Source organism: Poecile atricapillus, chromosome 2 (assembly GCF_030490865.1).
Source record: "Poecile atricapillus isolate bPoeAtr1 chromosome 2, bPoeAtr1.hap1, whole genome shotgun sequence".
NCBI lineage: Eukaryota > Metazoa > Chordata > Aves > Passeriformes > Paridae > Poecile > Poecile atricapillus.
In genome coordinates this window covers 71,303,168-71,318,922 of record NC_081250.1, presented here as the reverse complement: position 1 = coordinate 71,318,922, position 15,755 = coordinate 71,303,168, and the positions used below count along the sequence as shown (strand labels likewise).

The following is a 15,755-nucleotide window of genomic DNA, read 5'->3' as shown; positions in this document are numbered from 1 at the left end:
CCACAGACAAGATAGGCGTTGGGACTGTATGTTTTACCTTGAGTAGTCATTCTGATTTCCAAATACGAGATTGGTTCAAGAGCTGAAAACAATGTTTGTCTCCTTTCTGGTCTTGGAGTCTTAGACTCGTGAACATCCAGTTCTTCTCTGAACCGTTTTATATTCTCCACCTCATGGCAAGGAAGTTGTTTTCAGCCAGTCTTGATCAATTTTCACAATCCTAGCTGAGCCTTTCACTCAGCTAATGTATCAGGTATACAAGGACACTTCATTGGCTAATGATGTGATCTAACCTACTAATTCTATTATCATTATAGCTGTCAATAGAAGAGGGCTGAGGAAGAAAACTGCCATTCTAACAATATTTTTTTTAAAAAGTGAAAGAAATTTTCTTCACACAGCTGTGGACTTCAAATTGTGAACCACAAATTCATATAATTGATTAGAAGATAAATATCTTTTGCACACATTATGGAGAACACAAGAGTTCCTTCACTTTTCCTTTTTAACAAAAATGCAGAAGTCTTTCTTGGATATTATTAATTCCACTCTGGCTGAAAAAATTAAAATAAAATAAAATAAAATAAAATAAAATAAAATAAAATAAAATAAAATAAAATAAAATAAAATAAAATAAAATAAAATAAAATAAAATAAAATAAAATAAAATAAAATAAAATAAAATAAAATAAAATAAAATAAAATAAGCAGCCTTACTAAAGCTAATCAGAATATGACACATCTAGGAATGAATAATGCCCAAGGAGACCTCAGGGTTAGAGTGGGCAGTGAATCGACAATGCAATATGGCAGGGAACAAGAAAGTCTGTAAATGTGGTCTGTCATAAAGAGAGATAGACTGTGTCCAGAAAGCTCCTGTGGGAATACTCTGCAAATATTCACTGAGTTCCTGACCTGTCATTGCTGAAAAAAAAAATAAAATAATGAGGGAACTAGGGTAAGTTCAAACAAGAGCAACCAGAATGATCTGCAGGCTGGAAAAACTCAGCTGTGGAAAGACTAATATGGCCAGATAATGGCAGTGGTACCTAAGTGGGTTTTCAGGGTGATTTGCTCGAGTTCACAAACATATGCAAAGCAGAAGCCAGCTTCTTTACACTGCTTTGCCTCTTGTAGTATTATACAGAGTCCTTAAAAGAAGAATTTTGCCAACACAGTGGTTCTGGGAAATAGCTTGAAGACTTTCTTAAGGACCCTGTTCTCTACAAAAATCAGATTCATTACCTGGTGTGCAACAAGCTAATAATTGCACACTCAAGAGAGACATTATTTATTTCGCAGTTGCACAAGCCCGGGTGCTTGGTGGTATTCCACAAATCAAGCACACAAGCTATCAAATTTTTACTATTTATACAGTTCAGCAAACAAAGGAATTAGTGTTCATTGGTGACAAGTTACATAGTTCTCTGTTAGTATCCTGTCTTCTATTGGTTGATGATTTTCTTGCTTCTCATGCTAATTAATCTTTATGCTCAATCTTTCTCTTGAGTTGTTGGGTTTCTTGGGTCGGTGGTCATGATCTCTCCCTGTCAGAATTACCTTTAACCCAATTGGAGCTGATTTCAGCACAATTGCTGAGTTAGCTTTTTCCTTACCTTGGGAGTTCTGCCAGTTGTCCTTGTGGCCTGCAAATTCTGCATTTGCTGTGTCCACTGTCAATGGAACATCCTTCTTCCCAAGCTCTGGTAAACTCCCCCTAGGTCCAAGATCACTGTAGCATGTCAGACTCTAACCCTTAAGAAGGCAATTCTCCCCGCAAGTAATTTGTTTTTCTAACACCTGGACATCACTTAGAGTGTGCTTGTTAGCTGTGGTTTCATGGATTAAATCTCCCTTCTTGTTGACTAGTCATGAGAGTACACAGAGATCAAATATTAAAGAACATCCTTCCTTACAAAAATTTTACATATTCCATTTTACAACAAGCGCAGCACCAGTTTCAGCTGTGCTGTGGACATGGTGCTGCAGCACTGTAGAAATTACAGCACAAGCAGCAAGATTGCTACCTGAATTTCTAGTGCTCAGGGTATTTAAATTACACTAAAAGCCTTGAAATAGTCCAGAAACAGGACACAAAGATGGCTTAGAGCCAGCACAGATCCATCCTTAAGACATACAGCATACAAAAACTGTGAAAGGTGGGTAGAAGCAAGGGAAGAAAAAAGGAATAGAAAAAGAAAGTAAAACAAGATGACTAGATTTACTAGCAGGGAAAAAAATCATAAAGGTCAAACCTAAGACTGTGGAGATGCGAGAGGCGAATGGCAGAAAGCTTCACTTCTTGCAACATTTGCCATGAATCTTAAGGGGACACCGTGCAGCTGAATTGGAGAGGACTCTTGTCAGGTAAATAATAAACTAGCTGGCAATTTCCATCTTGTAATTTAATATAGAGGAAGAAAATGCAAAACCTTATTTCAGGCTGTATTTAGGCAGCTGGGGGGTGGGGGGAGAGATTGTAAAAACGCATGTGTGCAGAGGGGCTCCATGAGTCCCACAGCAAAATCTGAGATTTCAGCCTGTTCTGCGTTAAGATTAGTCATAACCTCCTGAGTGGGGAGCCCTCTGGGAAGAGAGGGATCAAGCAAAGGCAAGCACCTAGAAAGTCCCCCTCTGCTGCTTTCCATTCACATAGAAACCGCCACCTGCGACCAAGAAGTGTCATCTCCATTAATAATTCACCGAAATATCTTGATTCATCAAGTCCATGAACTTCCTGGGAAGTGTGGGAAAAGACCAGCGCGGCATATCAGGTATCGAGAAAAGGACTTAAGACCAGCTCGGAGGATGAGAAGCCGCACAGCACAAACACACAGCTCCCAACAGCGGAGCGCGCCTCTGCCTCCTCTTATTCCCCCTCCCCCGATTTTATTCCGCTTTAGCTATCGCTACCAAGCGATTGGGAAGAAGCTGGCTGCTCTCCACCTCAAGCGCGGAGCTGCTCTCGGGAGGGAAGGGGGGCTCCCTGGCACAACCCTCCCCCTCTGCCCTCCCACCGCATTCAGTTGCAAATCCCTGTCCGCTCGGAGGAATCGGCTCCGCGCCCGCTCCGCGCCCCCCCGGCCCCAGTGCGGCAGCTCCGGCGGCCCCGGCAGCCGCAGCGCCGGCGCCAGGGGTGCGGGTGCGCGTATGTGCGGGTGTGTGTGCGCGCCTGCCAGGGAGCCAAGCCGAGAGGGAGGAGTTTGGCTTTTTTTTTTTTTTTTTTTTTTTTCCCTCCCCCTCCTCCTTTTTTTTTTTTTTTTTTTTTTTTTTTTTTTATTAATCAGGAGCAGTGAATGGAAACCAATCAGATAGAGAGCCCCCTCGGCTCGGGCTGCCTGCATGCCGGAGTTAAAAAGTGCTGCTGGCCGAGCGGGAGCCCTAGTGCGAGGCGGGGAGGCTGAGCGGCGGGAGAAGGGGCCGGGGAGCTGTGCTGCCGCGCCGCCGACCCGGGCGAGGCTCGGCCGCGTCGTCCCTGCGTGCCGGTAAGGAGATGCGGCTCTGCACCTCTGGAGGGGCAAGTTATAGCTCTCACCAGCCAGCCGCCTTCTGCTTTTTCCCCCCCCCACCTTTCTTTCTTATTCTTTCTGCCGTGCTTATTGGGAATGCTAATTAAGGGGGGGGGGGTGCGAACGGAGGAGGGGGATAGCACTTATTTTGCAAAGTTGGCAGCTGTCTTGCGGAGGGGTCTGTCCCCGCCGCCGCGCCGGGGTGACCCCCTCCAGGGCTCCGTGCCCTGCCCGATGCTCAGGGGCGTGTGGGGACCACGTTTGCTGGCGTTGTAAGTCAGGCGAAAGGATGCGGCGTTGTCCTGGGGACTGTCATCGCCAGCAAGACACTTCGGGCGAGGAGAGGTGGTGAGAGCGGGAGAAGGGTCGTGTGTGCTTGGAAGAGAATAGCAGTAATAATTAATAATAACAACAGCAAAAGGAAAGTAATATTTTTTAAAGTCTGTCTCGGTTTCTTGATACTGCCGAGTTGCTGTGAAAAGAATACAGGGCAAAGCCCTTCGGATCATGAGCGAAATCCGAGGCAAAGTGCAGAACTGAATGTAGAGCGCAGTTGAAATGAGGCGCTCCCTCAGTGAAAAGAAGGGGGCAGAGCGAGCAGATCTAGGGACGTTACAGGAATTGACAAATGTGAAGTCTTTTATTTGATAAAAGAACGGGTTGGGGAGTACTGGAGGAGGTGGAAGTAAGAGGGTAGGCGTATAGGCATTTTTACAGGAAAGAAGTTGGGTAATTGCAGAAAGCATCACCGAAACTGGTGGTGTAGTAAATGTTTCTAAGGAGCTGGTAAGATACTTTCTGTGTCAGCTAGGTTGAACTATTTATGTATTCATATGTATGTAACACTACTTATATGCACACACAGGGAAAACAGTTTGCTTACTACATCTGTGTATTCTTATGCAAAAGGTTGAGTCAAGAGATAAGCAATAGCAGTAGAGGTCAGTGGCTGTGGAAAGGAGTCCTGTCACTGCTGCAATAAAATCCATATTTTACGGAGAGTTAAATGCAGTACTTTTTAAGTGCAAGTGGATGGTCACCTAAGTAACTCCTGATGACATTTAAGGTTCGGGAAGTTTAACGACCGAAATTACCGCCAGCACGATGGCACAGCTACTACTTTTATACAAATCGAGAAGATAGGGCACCTTTTTCCTTTTACTTGTGTGTGGTGGGGGATTTTAAAGTTCTGTTAGCAGTGCATGAAAGATTGAATAGCACAAATTACTTACAGAGTGTAAGGTTAGTCCTTTCTCCAAATTTACTGTTCTTCTAGCACAGCTGGAATAGAGAGTACAGTTCTTGTCTATTTAAAAATCTCTGAGGCTGGAATGTACATCCTACATGTGTACCTCATGAGCTACATGCATGAACATTTGCACAAGGACAACATTACAATCAAGAGCAAGGTTATTTCCACTCCCTTTTGTCACAGGACCGTGTGTAGTAGCATTCTGGAAATGACATAATTCCAAGGGAATAAAATTGCTTGATCGTGCAGACCTCTTTGGTTTTAATCAAAATAGACATAGCTCTCCCAGTCAAGATAAAGGCTTATCTCCTGTATTTGCTGGGCTGAAATCTCTATTATGCAGACAGTTCTTTGCAAAAGTACTTGCATGTTACTTAAAACATTCCATAAAACTGATTAACATCTGTTCCTGAGCAATATAATGCTATGGGTAATGGTGCATCCCTATTCATTTCTTTTTTTCTAATTCCTGTTTAAAAGCAATAAGTTTGCATGTCACAGGAGAGTCGGGTAGGGCTCGGAGGCTTGTGATCAAGATTAAGTAGATTCCTTTATCATGGATATATACAGTTTTAAAGGCCTGGCAGCAATGACACAATTGGATAGCTCCTTTAAAGAGCCCAAACATGCTAATAAAGACTGCAATCCTGAATCTCTTTTCCCTCTCCTCTCAGATATTATCTGACACAGCACCAGTAAATATATAATCTTGTATGCTTCTGGCTTTCAGCTGCACCATAATCTTTCTGGACATATTTCTAGTGGTTTGCAGTTGACTTTTGAGCTGGGGGAGGGAAAAGGAAAGCAGCCAGTCTTTTCAGAATAACGTAATCAGAGCAGCAATACTTTTTTGGGGTTTCTTTTTTTTTTTTTCTTTTTTTTTTTTTCCCAGGGAAAATGGCATTGATTCAGCCCTGTTGTAGCTCTCTGCAATTATCCTTTGCAGTCATTTAAGTAACTGGGGTCCCCATAGGGACTTATTAGTCTCTCTAGGTATTTTAGTTTTCACACCAGTTCACAGCTCTTGCATATCTCCATGCCAGCACTGTAAAGATTGCATTTATAGACACGGTCATCATTTTCTAACCAAGTTGTTCAGCTAGAAATGTGCATCTTAACTTCTGACTCTTCTCTCCCTCCTTCCCTCCCTTCTTCCTTTGCACAGCTTTCCATGCAAACAGTAACCTGCCGCTCTTCCATAAAGTTTGCATTTTGCCATCTGCTGTTTCAATAATATTTAGTTGAGAGACTTCCTTCAAAGCAAAACATACACGTGTTAAAAAAATGTGGGTTTTTTTCCCCCCGCTTTCTGCAGAAGATCTCAAAACTAATGTGAACTTGATGGAAGTTAGGACTGTGCCTGTGCTCTCACCAGCTGAGATCCTTCTCTAAATGAGCAGCCTTCTTTTCAAGGGCACACTGAGTTCCTCTGGGCAGGAGCCTCCTTCCAGACCACTGTTCCCTCAAGTGTGCTACATCATTTTTGCTTTGACTGAAGAAGTTTTCAGCACACTGATATACTGCTTATTAATAGAATCCTGCAGTATTTTAGGGTTTGGAAGGAATCACTGCTGGGTTTTCTAGTGAATGCTTGTGTGCTGTGTCAAGCAATGTATCTGTAATTAAATGAAATGATGGTCTCTGTCTCATGTTTAACTGAACTTTTCAGTGTGTCACCTGGCCTTTGTTGACTACTTTTAAATTGTGCTACCTTTCTAGTACAATCTTGCACCATTATGGCTCAAGATGTGCAGGAAATTACTTATGGATCTCCTTGGAAATGGTGGCTAATTACTAAAATGAAAGGTAGCTGAAATCTATAAAAAAGAGTGGGTAGAATGCATTTGAAGCAGCAGGCCCCACTGTGATGGTGCCTCATCTTACATAATGGTTACAATTCCTCTAGTGGCTCTGCTGCAATTATACCAGAATGAAGTTGAATTGGTTTTCAGTATCTTTTGATTATCATAAGCGTGCGGGAAAGGCTTTGCCTTGGAAGCTGGGTGTTAGGGAGACTTCTCCATTAACCCCTTGAAGACCTAGTAAGCTGCAGTAACTGTTCTTGTGTCTTCAAAGGCTTTGCATCATTTAGGGTTTACTCCTTTTTTTCATTTTTCTTTTTCCTATATAATTGCTTGGGTTCATAGCTCTTAGAACCAGGGCTGATAAACTCAGTTGTGGTTATCCTGACTGACATGGTAGGGCCAAATTTAGGATCTTTTCAATGTAAATCTTTAAAGTGAGTCCTCCATCCTGTGCACAAAGTGAAGAGTTCTGTGGCACACGGTGAATCTCTTCTGCTGGCTTTATGCAGGATTCAGTTTGCCATATAAACATCATTCTCAAGTTTAAATGTGTTCTGGTTGAGATAAAAATCCAGTAGCAGCTGGTTTGCTCATGCTGCATGCTTAGTCATGGCAGACCTTTCCAAGGGGTCTGAAAAAAACTATGCTGTGTGAGGGAAAAGGTATGGCATCTTGCCTTGTTTCATTTGGGATGGGGAGAAATGAGATGCAGCATGAACATTTAGTATTAAATGCAGCTTTTAGTTGTCTTTATTGCTTAAGAAAAGTCACTGGACAGATTATTAGTCCCTGTTTTAAAATCACCCTTGAAGAATGCATAATTAATACAAAACATCAGCAGAAAAAGTCATCCTCTCTGAGTTGTGCTGTGAGTGTTGCTGCAGTGGAATTAGGTGAGGAAAGTGCTGGATAAAAACATTTTTAAGCTTTGAGTGTGAGTACTTCAGTTGGGCTTTCTGTGCCGTAAATCTCAGCCTAAGAACCACTTTTTGGTTCTTCCCCAGTGACTGGCTGGAAGTCCACCCAGGCTTAGGTTCCTAAGCTTCTGTAGGGCACTGCTGTGTGTCCTAATCCTGATCACCCATCAGCTACATCCCCACCCCATTTCAGTCAGGCTTATCCCCCTTTGTACCCATGACCATCTCCTTATTCCAGGTGGGGCTGGTTGCCACCATTGTCTTTCACTTAATTTATTTTCCTAGTTGTACATTTGGCACTGAATGGCCCAAAAAAGACTGTAAATATTTGAGTTTATGCTTTTGTTTGTTTGTTAGCAAGAGCATTCCCAGAAGAAAATAGGATGACTGAATTTCAGGAGTGTTTATAGAGTGGTGTGAATTAATGTTACCAGTTGGTACGTACACTCTCGTGGAGCTGACTGCTCCTTGAGTATTTTTCTATCTCAAAACAAACCAGAAAGGATAGTTTCCTCTGCAGCTGCAACCCTCTGAGCAGCAGCGAGGATCAATGCTGATGGGGAGAGGTGAGAGGAGCCTGTGAGCCCTGTCAGGGTGGAAAAGGCTCAATTGGCATGGTGTCCTTCCTGAGTTAGGATGCTGGACCTCTAAAAAGAGTCTTTAAGCAAAGAAATGATTGCTTAACTGTGATGATGCTGGAGCACTTGATAGCACCATGCTGAAACATCCAAGACAGAGCGATCTTTCTTTGCACCCAGCCACAAGACATCCTCTCCATACCCTCCTCTGCGCCAGGCGCACAGACAAAAAGTGCATATACATTTCCATCTGGTCTCATTCAAGAGCACTGCCAGCCTTGCTATGTTTTAAGTAACCTGTTCAATAATGGCTTTATTCTGGCATTGTGGGCAAATATTTTATGGGTTAATAGCCTGTCTTGTCAGGATATGCATATATATTTATATATAGTCAGAAAATGCTTAATTCTAGCCAGAATATGACTATTAAATTTCATTTGCAGCATAAATACCCGTTGTACCCCTCAGCTCTTCCCTAGTGACACACCGCAATGCACAGAGGAGAGCACTTTATGAATGAGATCCGTCCTGTACTATCTGGGTACCGTAATTCCTCTCAGCTAAACTAATTTCATTATCGTGCTGCAATGTTTACAGCTGCCTCTGAGATAATAGGTAGTGTATCTTTCCAGCATTCCCACTTCTGCATCTAATCACAGAGTCAGAGCAGGAGGACCTAGGAGAAGGGTCAGCAGGAATTGAAAATTAGCACAAAAATTAAACACTAGTCAAGTTTCCCCAGGTACTGCAGGTTCGTGCCTGTCTGGTAGAAAGCAGAGCTGCCTCTTCCCTCATTGCAATTGTCAGCTAATAGCTTCTATAAGCACAAAGGCTGCTTAATCAACACGATCATTAGCATGTAGCTCTGCTTTGTTGTGAGGGTAACACCAAACTCAAAGAGAATACTTGCCTCTGATGCTAACTCCACTTAGCACTGAAGGTCATGGTGATCCAGACTTTCATGAGAGGCTGTGGAGTGGTGGCGGAACTGCTTGTGACTGTGGGCCCCAGCTGGCACTGCGGTACTGGGACCAGCCTTCCTACTGACCTCTCACTCCAGGGAAAACCCTCTCTCTTAGAAAGATGTGTCCTTCTCCCTCATCCTCTTAGATTCAATACCATAGCAAAAATAATTAAAAGCACGGTTGCTTTTAGTTTTGCCCTGAGGACTCAGGTGAAATCTGTTTCCTCACTGAATTGATTCGCTTTGAATGCCTGCTGGTTTGTAACTTTAGGGTGTCATTAGTCTGGCCATCATTATTTGATAAAAGTATCCTCATGGACAAATAGGAAATGATACAGCTCATAGTAGTCTGCAAACCCCTCTCCCAAGAACCCACAGATACTCTGTGGACATTTGGGAGTCTCACTTCAAGTAAGGGACAAAGTGAAATTCATTGACATGGCGCCTTCACTCAAAAGCTGTTCAAGTATTCTACAATTCCACATCTTCACCACTTGGCCCCTCTGTGAGGCTGGCCTGTATAATTGGCCGTGTTTTACAGCGGGGGAAGCGAATCACCGCGGAGGTGAGTGACTTGCCCAAGGTCACAGAAGGAGATCATAGCACAGCAGGGATGCTGAACCAGGCTCTTATAGCAAGTACAGCTTGCAGTCAACCCACCTGCCTCTCTCCTGCTCTCTTTAGTTGTTGTAGCTGATCAAAGAATGGATGAGGGGCGAAAAGTCAGATTTGGGTCTCTTCTTTTCATCCAAAAGAAAGCCAATTATTTTTCTCAAGGACTCCTTGCATCTGCTTTGACACTCTCTCCCCAAAGGATTTTCTGGATGTTTTTTCTTGCTTGTTCAGCCATGTTTTCTGTGGAGGGGAAGGGGGAAGCTGGGTAGCTCCAGAGCTGTCTGAGACAAGACTGAGTATCTTACTCCCAGGAGAAAGTAATCTGAGCTGTCCCCAAGCAAGGCAGCAATGACCTTACTCTCTGCATTGGCCGAGTTGGACTGGCCACAGAGTTTCTTTACCCTTGCCTGCCTCATACATTCCCACCTACTTATGCCTGTGGGAGAGAAGGGGATAAAAAAAAAATCTCATAAAAGGCTGCCTATTCTGCATGCTGCTCCCTGTGGTTTGGGGCAGCCAGAGGTCATGCCACACTATCTCTTGTTCATGTTCATGCCTGCATGAATTCATTTCAAAGCACCCCTGCTTTGTAAACATCTAAGGAGTAGTATTCCTAGCACATAGATATGAAGGTGAGTCAAAGGGAAGTTACTTGAATAAGGACATGGTGTACACCAATACCCCTGACACGGGTATTGATCTTAGTGTAAATAAAATAGAGGGAGAAGTAGAAAAAGGCTCATAAAAAAGACACATTAAATTTACAAGTTATGTGGCTAGTTTAGATCGAAGTAGTACCAGGTCCTGAGCTCTGTACCACCTACTATGACCTAATGCTTTTGGAGCTGGCCTGACAAACTGATCAAGCTCTACAAGAATTCAGGAGAACCTATTTCCTCACTTTCATAGTGTGGAGAGTGCCCTGGCAGATCACAGAGCAGGAATATATAGAGGTAGAATCTCTTTCAGGGAGCAAATTTCTTTTGTGAAATTGGTGCTCAATTTAGCTGTCAGGGCTGAAAGGGAAAAGGATGCAGAAGCAACTCTTAAGTCCACCAGCCACATCCCTTTAAGCAATTCATGCTGTGCCAACCAGTTTTATAAAACCCTGTATTTCATATAAACTCCATATAAGTCTAAATAATATGAATGCTCTTCTATGATGTTTTCCTTCTCACTGCTGATAATTACCAAGTTATTTCTGCCATAAACAAAGCATGTTCTTTTCTCTGACTTATAGCTGGTCCCAGAGCAGTTTACTTTTAAAAGTACCAATAAACTGCGCTGAAGTCCACAAGCCTGTTTGGATACTTAAGTGTCGTTCTGGATCAAGATGTCAGGCTTTGTAATAAAGTGTTTACAAATTTGCAATTATTTTCATGGTGACCACAACATGACCACCAAATGTTTGTATAATTTGTATCCCTAAATAATAGACTATGCAAAATGGGGATGGAAAGGAAAACTGTGTAAGGAATAACTATAATTTCCCATTGATGCCACTTCACCAGTATAGCCCTGGATCATCTGTACAGCATGGAGAAGTATTCTCTGCTGTCTGCCAGCTCCCATCAGCAGTTGCAGAGGGGATAGAGAGGACTGGACCGAGATTTTCACTTCCTGGCTCTTTCTGCTGGCATGTAATGGGAACATACTTCCTTTGTGCAAGTGTCACTGTGCGTTGCATCTCTAAAACCAATTCTTAGCTCAGATTCTTCCTCCTGGTGCCTGTGTCTCCGAGTCATCTGCACTTAAGAGGAAGCAGAGCATAAGCATCTGAAGAAAAAAGCTGGCCCAGTGTATCATATTTATTAATATTTACAGCCATCAGCACAATTCTGCAGACAATCTAATCTCAGGTAGCTTTGAAATTCTGTGCTTTTCAGGACGATGTTTCCCATCAGAAACAGAAGTGTGCACTCTGACTTATAGGAAAGATTTCTGTTCCTCTTGTAAAAAAAACCAACAAACTCTACAAAACAACACAAAAATAGGCTCCCACTTTTCTCAGCACGTAATTTATATTGCTATTAAATGAAATGTATTACCATATTGTAGCATGTAAGGGTCTCTCTTGCAGTATTTCTGAAGCAGCTCCTCATTAATCCACTGTAATTCATTTGTCAGATATCTCAAAGCTACTTGATATCAGAGTTACTTTAAAGTATGACAGAGTTTTCCTTAGCATCAGGTTGTAATTTCAACCAGGCTGGTAAATGGGAGGTCAGAGGCTGGTTGCTGCAAATCTAGAAGGTTAAAATAGGCTGCATATCCTTCTTCCCTGTTGCAATAACATCCTGAGTCCTGGATGAGCAAAAGTAAATACTGGAACTATTCAGGAAAAACAGTTTTCTTCCTCTTGGAATGGTCACTTAATATTGCATGTTTTGTGTTTATTACAAAAGTGTTTATATTTGTCGAGCTAGCATTAAAACCAGCCTTCATGTGATGCAGACACCTCAGGCTCAGATTTAGTTTCGAGCCCTGACCCGAGCAAGTATCTGTTTCATCTCGGAGGCTGTGGGTCTCTACGGACAGAGCTGCTGGAGCCGTGGCAGTGCCTGGGGGGGGTTGCAGTGTTAACAACAGATATCCTGACATGGGCAGGCAGGCATCCCAGCACTAGGAGCAGCCAGAAAACTTACTTCTGAAGGCTGAACTGAGCAAGGCAAATGCAGAAACTAGTATTTATGAGCAACTGCAGCTTCAATAAGTGTCTGACTGGGGCCAGCTTGGTGCAATCCAAAACACCAGAGGTCTTTTGTTAAGTCCCAGAATTAGCATGCTTTGCTGCTGGTGATAGAATGTACCAGGTTATGGCAGCAGCAGCAGTTTCCAGCTCTGGGAATGGTGGGGTCAGCATAAGCAGGAGATATTCAACCAGATGGTGTTCAAGTCCTATTCTTCACTTCCTTCAAATCTGATTTGGTGGAATGTTTGTTACTTTTTTAAATATGCTGCTGATGGTAGTGCAGGACTCATGCTTATTGCAGGTTTATTTCCAGAATATGTAGCATTAACGAGGACATGCTTTCAGATACCACCTGACTTTCCATATTCTCCTTCCCTTACAGATTTCTTCCATAGGAATGTTTCATACTCATGTTCATCTGTTGTTTTACAAAATAATAATTCTTTGCTCAGCTCTGTGCGTATTCTAATCATAGAATATTTTAGGTTAGAAAAGACTGCTAAGATCACCAAGTCCAAGAGTTAACCTAGCACTGTCAAGTCCATCACTAAACCATGTCTCTAGTGCCATGTTGCCTCAGGAAGGACAAGGCACACCAGGAAGCAAATAGTTCAGAAGACTTCGGTGTGTTGGAAGTAGGTGTTTGTCATCACGTAGTAAGGATAAATGATGCCCCCCTATCACGAGGCTGGATTAGCTTGCTCTTGCAATTGCTGTTTTACCATAGACTCCAAGCTGCCCAAAACAAAACGACTAAGGAGAATTCATCTGCAAACAGGGTTAGGATAAATTATCACAGCATGTTCTGAGTTGGAAGGGATCCATAAGGATCTTCAAGTCCAGCTCTTAAGTGAATGGCCCATACAGGGATTGAACCTGCAACCGTGGCATTATTAACACCGTGCTCCAACCAAATAATTGAACTGAGCCATTAGAAATAAGTTGCTAATGTAAGCAAGATTAACTTGATGTGCTGCCTGAAATGAGATGTTAGAGATGATAGGCAAGAGAGAAAACTTTTCATTTAGATGGAAACAGGACTGATTAATTAAGCAGTAACGAACAGGGAACCTTGCCTTGAATTGATATGAGGCTTGCAGTGCTAATTTAACACAAAATACAGCTCCCAATTTGTTATTAAATTAAAATGGCTTTTAAAATTGTTTACTTTTTTTTTTCCTTTTCTGCTTCTGTGTGGCAAAGTGATTATTCTGGCTAGTTAGAGAAACCAATCAGAGCAGCAGAAAGTGTGAGTTGAAAGAGGAAAGATTGTTCTGTTGTGTAATTAAGAAATATACACTAATATCCATGACATCATGAATAAGCACTTCAAAGTAGTAAGTATGCTCTGTATTGCATATTAAATGAAACAATTAGTATGCTAACAAGCTGCTCTGGACATACACTAAAAAGACATCACACTTCAGGAAATGACTGTTTCTTATTTTTCACTCTAAAGATCTGCTCACCTGACTGACAAATAGTATTAAGAAATAAGGAGGAAGAAACATTCTTCCTTTTTCTCCTTTCCCCTTTTCTTGTAATTTTCAAAGCAGTTTTAATTTCAGAGACTTTGTGGTTACTCCATACAAAGGAACTTCTTCTACCCCAATCAAATTATATGGTGGAAGTGTGCAATATTGTGTGTGATAGACAAATCCTATGGAACAAGAGGGAAAACAACCTTGTAGCGACATTGCTTTTTTTAGTCTCAAACAAAATACATTCTTGACAGGAATGATTCCTTGTAATTTATTGTAGGATAGCTCAACAGTAGCAATTTGTCATGCGTAGTTATGTAATTTGATGGGTTCATTTCTTAAATGAATTATGGATTATGGATTACCTCTGTATATCAACAACAGAGCTGCATCTTTTATGTAAATATTCCCTCAACTTTTCCTTCCTCTTCCAATCCATTTTCCGTCATACAGAGATGACTTTTTTCCATCTAATCTTTCAACTAATAAGGTGTTTAATAATTTAGCAACCTAAAAAATGAGCATATTTCAAAGGAGTTAGTATCAATGGTAGTGTAAGAGCCTCAGGCTACAAAAAAGTGGATGAGGTTACCAAAGTTTTAGAGTCAGGATCCCAACTGTCTTTCTGCTTCAGGCAGCTATTTTATTAAAGTTGGTATTAAACAACACTGCCTAAGGTCTGATTAACAATTTATGACTTCCTAAGAAGGATTAACAGAAGCCTATCATTTTTATATTTAAATCTTGATTTGCATCTAAGAGAAATCATACCCAGGTTTATATTTTCATTATTTTTTATTTTTGTTATTATTATTGCTACCTCTGAAATGTTGCTTGTGTGAATATTGGAGGCACCAATTTGTTGTGCTGATCTGTTGGTACTTCATCCCCTCATATGTGATGGCTTTTTGTCTCACGCTGGGCTCAGTTACTCTTGACTGTCCCTGAAGTTGGGACAGAGGGTAATCTGCAGTTGGCAGTCAGGCTGAGACCTGCAAGACCAGGAGCTGAATGTCATCCAGCTAACATTACTTTGGGGAGTAAAATCCAGATGTACAGGTCTAAGGCTCACCTGACATACCTTCCCCATGGGGAATTTCCCTGTTTGACATTTACTTTGTGCAACCAGTAGCAATTCTGTCTGTGTCTCAGTTTTTTGTAAGCCTTCCAGTCCTGCTTATGAGGTTGCTTCTGGACCACCTCTGCTAGGACAGGAGCAGAGGATGAGTCTGCTGCTGTGTTCTGGGATGTAACAGAGCAGGAGCTGTTGTTCCTTGCTTTTGCAGGAGCAAAGCAAAGGCAGCCCAGGAAGCAGCATGCTACCAGGTGGGAAAAACGTGAGAAGTAGATACCAGAATCTGCTGGCCAAACTTTGCTCACTCTCCTGTACAAGGAATCAAGCCAAAGACATGCAGCTTAGTGGAACATAGTGGAATTTTTTCTACTTCTGGCTAAGATATTTTTTATTATTTTTGTTTTAATGTTCGAATAGAAAATAATAACAATGGCCTGTTCTGCTACCTCTTTTCAAACTGTCCTAATTCCCCCACTGACTGTCTTTTCCTCAGCTGCTTAAGAAAGTCATGTAGCTTCTTTTTTTTTTGGCTTTTTTTCCCCCCTTGTGTATTTCCATTTCTGATACTCTTCAGTGAATTTAACACTCATTTCACTAAGGGTTGGATGTGGTGGTCATAGCGTGTAGAGCTAAAGGAAAAGATTGTCAGCTAGGGGCTATGAGCTCCACTGGCTCACAGCAAGGGAGACATTATTTTATTTTTTCTGAGCTTCTCTAGTCAGTAAGATACTATAGGTTCTGAAGAAATGTTGATATTTAAGGATCTTTACTACTTTGTTTGAAGTCTCAGTGTGTCCATGGTTTTCCTTATAATCAGTAGCATGGTTTTTGTCTTAAGGGCTTTTAAGTTTAAAAATACTAGAGCCA

The 15,755-nt window shown here is 42.0% G+C and overlaps 1 protein-coding gene across 1 annotated transcript in view; it reads left to right on the top strand.

Annotated features, from left to right (window-relative positions):
- The first annotated feature begins 3,299 nt into the window (after positions 1 to 3,299).
- Positions 3,300 to 15,755, top strand: part of CDH6 (cadherin 6) — a 103,410-nt gene continuing 90,954 nt past the window's right edge. The window contains exon 1 of the mRNA XM_058833195.1: positions 3,300 to 3,485. The gene's annotated coding sequence lies outside the window, so the exon portion shown is untranslated. The remainder of the gene's footprint in view (positions 3,486 to 15,755) is intronic.